The following is a 7,166-nucleotide window of genomic DNA, read 5'->3' as shown; positions in this document are numbered from 1 at the left end:
GGGACACAGGTATACTTATGGCTGATTCACATTGTTGTATGGCAGAAACCAACACAATATTGTAAAACAATTATTCTTTGATTAAAAATTAATTAAAAAAAAAAAGAGAGAACACTCTGGTTTGGACCAAACAACAACCCAGTCTTACTGGAAACTTTAAAATTCCTACCCTAACTGGACCTGCACATCATCAGGTGACCTGAAAGTAAAGATTTCCCAGAATTGAAGCAGACCATGTTTGAGTTCTACTTCTTTTGCTGTTTGGGGGACTTGCCTGTGATTTGCCATGCTTGCAGACTGAATTGTAATTCTCTGTTGAATAAACCCAATTTTTCTGGTGAAATAACTGGCAGTCTATTTGTTTTCAGTCCATACAATTCAGTGACATTTAGTACAACCACTTTTGTGCAACCCTCACCATTACTTAGCTTCAGAACATTTTCATCATCCCCCAAAGAAAATCTTGTACCCATTAAGCAGTCACTCCCCATTCATCTGTTCTCCAGACCTTGGAAACCAGTAATTTACTGTCTCTTGGCTTGCCTATTCTGGATATTTTGCATAAATGGAGTCATACAATGCATAACCTTTGTGTCTGACTTCTTTCACTTAACATAATGTTTACAAGGTTCATCCATGTTTTGGCATGTATCTACATTTTATTCCTTTTTATTGCTGAATAATATTTCACTGTATGGATATACTACATTTTATTTATCCACTCACTGATGATAGATACTTGAGTTGTTTCCATCTTTTGGCTATTGTGAACAGTGCTTCTTTGAACAGTTGTGAACAGGTTTTTGTGTGAACAATTGTTTTCAGTTCTCTTGGGTATACACCTAGGAGTTGAATTTCTTGGTCTATGGTAATTCTGTATTTAACATCATTAAACTGTTTTCAACAGCAGCAGCACCGTTTAACAGTTTCATCATTCACGCACAAGGGTTCAATTTCTTCATGTCCTTACCAACATCTGTTATTAAAAAATAGCCATGTGGTATTTTTGGATTTATTATATCACATAATGGATCTGATATATCTCATTGTGGTTTTGACTTGCATTTCTTGCATTATAATTAATGATGTTGAACATCTTTTCATTTGGTTATTGGCTGTTTGTATATTTTCTTTAGGGAAATGTCTATTCAATTACTTTTCCCCCCTTTTAATTGCATTGTGTTTTTTTTATTGAATTGTGTTGCATCATGAACTTTTAAAAAAATGTTTCAGACTTGAGGCTTTTAGAAAATATTTGCAAATATCATGTTCCATTCTATGAGATGTCCTTTTAATTCTCTTGCTAGTGTCTTTCGATACACAGAAGTCTTAATTTCAATGATGTTCAATTTATTGACATTTTCTTTGTTTGCTTGTATTTTGTGTCATATCTAAGAAAATGTTGCCTAATTCGAGGTCACGCAGATTTTCACCTATGTTTTTTTCTAAGAATTTTATAGTTTTTAAAAATAGTTTTAGCACTTACATTAGGTTTTGATTCATTCAGAGTTAATTTTTGCATGTATTGTGAAGTAGGTGTCCAGAATCATTTTTTTTTCTTTTGCATGTGGATATCCAGTAGTTTCAGCATTAGCCATTGATGAAACTATTTTCCCCACTGAAACAGTCTTTTTACTCTTGTAAAAAATCAATTTTGCAATTTTTTTTTGGTAGACTCTCAATTTGATTCCATTAAACTATACATTTTTCTACATGCCAATACCACACTGTTTTGATTACTGTAGCTTTGTAGTAGGTTTTGAACCTGGGAAATGTTCTTCTAGATGTGTTCTTCTTCCAGATTGTTTCCACTGTGTGGGATCCCTTGCAATTGCATATGAATTTTAGGATCTGCTTTTCCACTTCTGCAGAAAGGCTATTGGAATTTTGATAATGATTGCATTGAATTTGTAGATCATTTTGGTAGCATTGTTATTTTCACAATATTATGTTTTCCAGTTCATGAATATCAAATGTTCTTTCCATTTATTTACATCTAGGTCTTCTTTAATATATTTCAACAATGCTTTGTAGTTTTCAGTGTATAAGTCTTGGACTTACTTGGCTCAATTTTTCCTTAAACACATTATCCTTTTTGATCCTATTGTACATGAATTTTCCTTTTACATTTTCTATTACTTGCATGTAGAAATAAAACTGATTTTTACATGCTGGTCTTGTATCCTGAAACACTGTAAACTCATTTAAAAGTTCTAATCGATTTTTGATGGTTGTTTGGATTTCTATATATAGAGTCATGTCATTTGAAAATTGAGAAAATTCTTGCTTTCTAGTTTAAATGCCTTTTATTTCTTTTCCTTGCCTAATTTCTCTGACTACAACTTCCAGTACAGTCTTGAATAAAAGTGGCAAAATCAAGCATCCTTGTTTGTTCCTAATCTTAGGGGGAAAGCTGTCAGTTTTTCATCCTTCAATATGAGATTAGCTGTGGATTTTTCATTAATGTACTTTATCATGTTAAGGAAATTTCCTTCTATTCCTGGTTTGCTCAGTAATTTTATCATGAAAATTTACTGAATTTTGTGAAATGTTTTTCCTGCATCAAGATGGTTGTGTGTGTGTGTGTTTTGCCTTCATTCTACTAGTGCAGTGCATTATATTGATTGATTCTTATGTTGTACATATCCTCATTTTCTGGGATAAATCCCACACAGTCATAGTTTTTTATACCAGATTTATGTTAACTTGGCTAGGAGTTGGGCAGCCATAGGTGCCAGAGTCTTCAAATTCCTCTAGTATCCTTGTCTTTGTCTCCACTATTGATAAAACACTAAACACTCCTGAAGTGAAAGTGAAAGTCACTCAGCTGTGTCCAGCTCTGCGACACCATGGACTATACAGTCCATGGAATTCTCCAGGCCAGAATACTGGAGTGGGTAGCCTTTCCCTTCTCCAGGGGATCTTCCCAACCCAGGGATCGAACCCAGGTCTCCTACATTGCAAGCAGAACACTCCTCAAGGAGAGTCTGTATCTTGTAGCTCTTTCTGCTGTAATCCAGAGTTGCTGGTGTGGTGGCAAGTTCTGGGGTGGGGGTCAGGGTGTGGTGGAGTCTATAACTTTCCAATTAAATCTCAGTCTTTGTGGGACTGTCTAGGACAAATATTTATCCAGTGGTACAGCTTTCTCCCAAGTTCCTTGCTCTGTACTCCCTCCTCTGATTGCAGCATTCCTAATCTTTTTCCTTGAATACACCCCCACCCCCCCAACTTCATGTTTATTTTTTTCCCCTCCTTAGTGAGACAGGAAGGTTAGATGGGGCTAAATTTAGTAGGAGGAATGTCCTTATCTCAGCTAGCATAAGACTCTGGTAAACTCTTTCCCCCAGGAGAGTAGACATTTTTGGTGAACTCTAGATGTGTTTCACAATGGTTATCCTTCATCTCTTAAAGCATTGAGGGAATATTTCTCAGGTCTCCACCACACAAATCCATTGGAGTTTCTGAATCTAATGGCAGTGGAAATGTGGGTGACCCCCTAAGACTGTAGCCTCCAAGGAATTTCTCACTCTCAAGACAGTCCACATTCAACCTTTGGCAATTTATCAAAATGAGCACTTAATATTTCTAACATTTTGTGGTTCCTGTAGTTTCTGTTCCAGGTAAGCAGATCTGTATTTCTCTGGAATACAGGTATGCCTGTCGTACCAGATTTTGCATACCAGTGTTGCAATTTGCCCAGCAATCTCAGTTTTCAGGAATATAAAAGGAAAGTCATTGATTTTCAGCCTGTCCAACGTATTCTTGTTGTAAGGATGTGAGTGATCACTTTCAAGCTGTTCACCACATAGAAGCTAAATCAGGAAGTCCAAACAAGTTTTTGAATGCTAGAAATTTGAAGATTATAAAATGCAAACAAAGTCACAAACATTCTTTAACTCCTTAAATGTTTAAATGCTCAAGTAATGCAATAATTTCACAATAATTAATCTGGGGTCAGTAGAATGTCAGATGTCTGTGCAGAATTATGCAAAAGTGCAGAATTGTGTGCAGGATAGCCAAGACCTTGCATAGAATCCACTACACTTTGATTCATAAATTGTTTGCACTCCTGCATAAACACCAAAATTTGCATTTTGTACTATCTCTAAGAAAAGCAGTACACTTCTCATTAAGTGAGCAGCAGCCTTCTAAGCAAGCCTTTTTCATGAGAAAAACATACAAGGAAAGGGAATTTTTTTTCTGATATTGTAATTACCTGCACCTTGGGCTATGTTTTAAAAAGATGAGGTATTTTAGATCTTTAATAATCTCTGTAATAGTAAATAGAGCTATTACATTTTTTATTATTGTAGCATTTCATCCTGGCACTTAAAATTTGCTTTCAATTTTAGAATCAGAAAACACTCCTGGTATGTTTGACCAGTTATCTGTGCTGAAAAGGTTGATCATGATGATACACAATGCGGACAATCTTACAACTTCTGCTGTGATTATTTTCATCTGAATTTGTTTAATTAGAAAATGTATTTTTTTTTAATAGCTGAGGAACCACATATCTCTTAGGTTTAGCTGTTAATAGATACTGGTTTATAACTGACTTTCTATCATTTTTTGTATTGAATGAACAGTTTCATACTGCAAAAAAAGTTTCAAAAGGACTTTTCCCTCATTTAATGGATAACCAATGCTCTGAAAGTTAATCACAAATCTACATTTGCATTCAAGATTCAAATACACAAATAAAAAATAGATCTTAGCAAACACCACAGAAATTGAAAATATTGAATTTGATAGTCTCATAGCATCATTAATGTATTTGTCACTCATGAAGCTAAATTTATAACAGTAAATTGGGGTTAAACTGTTGAAGTGGTTGCAACCTAACAATAAACTGAACTTTGGTATGTGCTGCAGAAAAAATGAACTTCATGTATGGCTGCAAAGGAGAGCTGTATCTGCAAGGAACAACCTCTACAATGAAAGCCACAGCTGATCTTATACAAGGTTTTGGGAAGCTTGGTCCAAGGATTGGTGGATTTTCAGAAGCAGGAGTGTTTATGGAATGACAGTCTTTCAATTATGTTAGTGTGATCACTAGAATAAAGCTGTTATTGACTGGCATACTTTCAGAAATATAGTTACTGAACTGAGGCATTTGCTGATTGACTTGTTTACAGGCATGGGATGGTAAATGATAGGCTGACTTTCAGAAGCTGGAGTCTCATTAACTTGCTAACTGTCAGATGCAGGGGTCACTGCTGCTGATTTTTAGAGGATGTCTACTAATCCAAAGTAATCTCTAACTAATGGTGATTACTTGCTTACAACTTGAGACTATGACCAACAAAAGTCTTTTCTTTAACATGGAAAAGAAGACTTTCAATTCTCAGTTACCTTCTCCCACCCTACCCACCAGGCTTCCCTGGTGGCTCAGACAGTAAAGAATCTGCCTGCCATGTGGGAGACCTGGGTTTGATCCCTGGGCTGGGAAGACCCCTGAAGGAGGGCGTGGCAATCCACTCCAGTATTCTTGTCTGGAGAATCTCCAGGACAGAGAAGCCCGGTGGACTACAATCCATGGGGTCGCAAAGAGTCAGATGTGACTAAGTTTAGCACATACCCCACCCTTACCCCGCAACCCTCCAACTTTGGTTTTTTCTCAGCCAAAAATATAGGACAGACTATAAAGAATTGTTCAGATCTCTGTGGAGGTACAATTTCCAGCTAGCATTGCTATTTAAGTAATTTAAGTGCCAATTATTGAAACAGAAATACAGCTCTAACTGCTCAATTTTCATTATTGGGAAAAAAATTCAACCAATTACATTAATGGAGACTTAAAAAAAATCAACACAAGATGCAGTTCAAAATCAGTCCATATAAGACATGTTCACTATATATAGGATACCTGTCAAACTTACTGGCCATCTTAGCTTTCTTCTCACCCACCAACCTCATTTATTTGCTTCTGAACACCATCTTATTTGTTCTAATATATTGTATCCTATTCTCCAAATGTGCTGTTCCTGTTTCAGTTTGGACTTTCATTCATCTATCACTTGAATTATAGCTCAGATTTTTAGGCATCAGTCTACACAGTTTGAATAAATCCTAGATACATTCTCTACAGACTGTTGCCAAAACAATGTCCCTTGCTTAACATCTTTAACTATCAATTTCAGGATAAAATCTAAACTTCCTTGCATGGCAAACAGGGCTTATTATCTTGCCTTCTACTCAAACTTTAACATCTGCCATTCTCTTGATCAGTAGTTTTAAACTTGAATTTCCACAGAGATGTCACAGTATTCCCCACCTCTACCTTTCCTCTTATTTGGAAGGCTTATCTCTACCTCTGGAGAGTTCTTATTCTTTCAAAACCTGACTCAGGATCATTGCTTCTGGAAAACTTTCTCTGATGTAATCAGGCTTCCTTCAGTTCAGTTCAGTCACTCAGTTGTGTCTGACTCTTTGCAACCCCATGAATCACAGCACACCAGGCCTCCCTGTCCATCACCAACTCCCGGAGTTTACTCAAACTCATGTCCAGAGTCAGTGATGCCATCCAGCCATCTCATCCTCTGTCGTCCCTTTCTCCTCCTGCCCCCAATCCCTCCCAACATCAGAGTCTTTTCCAATGAGTCAACTCTTCGCATGAAGTGGCCAAAGTATTGGAGTTTCAGCTTTAGCATCAGTCCTTCCAATGAACACCCAGGAATGATCTCCTTTAGAATGGACTGGTTGGATCTCCTTGCAGTCCAAAGGACTCTCAAGAGTCTTCTCCAACACCACAGTTCAAAAGCATCAATTCTTCAGCGCTCAGCTTTCCTCACAGTCCAACTCTCACATCCATACATGACCACTGGAAAAACCATAGCCTTGACTAGACGGACCTTTGTTGGCAAAGTAATGCCTCTGCTTTATAATATGCTATCTAGATTGGTCATAACTTTCCTTCCAAGGAGTAAGGTCTTTTAATTTCATGGCTGCAATCACCATCTGCAGTGCTTTTGGAGCCCCCCAAAATAGTCTGACACCATTTCGCCATCTATTTGCCATGAAGTGATGGGACCAGATGCCATGATCTTAGTTTTCTGAATGTTGAGCTTTAAGTCAACTTTTTCACTCTCTTCTTTCACTTTCAAGAGGCTTTTTAGTTCCTCTTCACTTTCTGCCACAAGGGTGATGTCTCTGCATATCTCAGG

This window comes from Bison bison, unplaced genomic scaffold, assembly GCF_000754665.1.
Source record: "Bison bison bison isolate TAMUID 2011002044 unplaced genomic scaffold, Bison_UMD1.0 scf7180017864238, whole genome shotgun sequence".
NCBI classification, from domain to species: Eukaryota; Metazoa; Chordata; class Mammalia; order Artiodactyla; family Bovidae; genus Bison; species Bison bison.
This window is presented reverse-complemented; position numbering follows the sequence as displayed.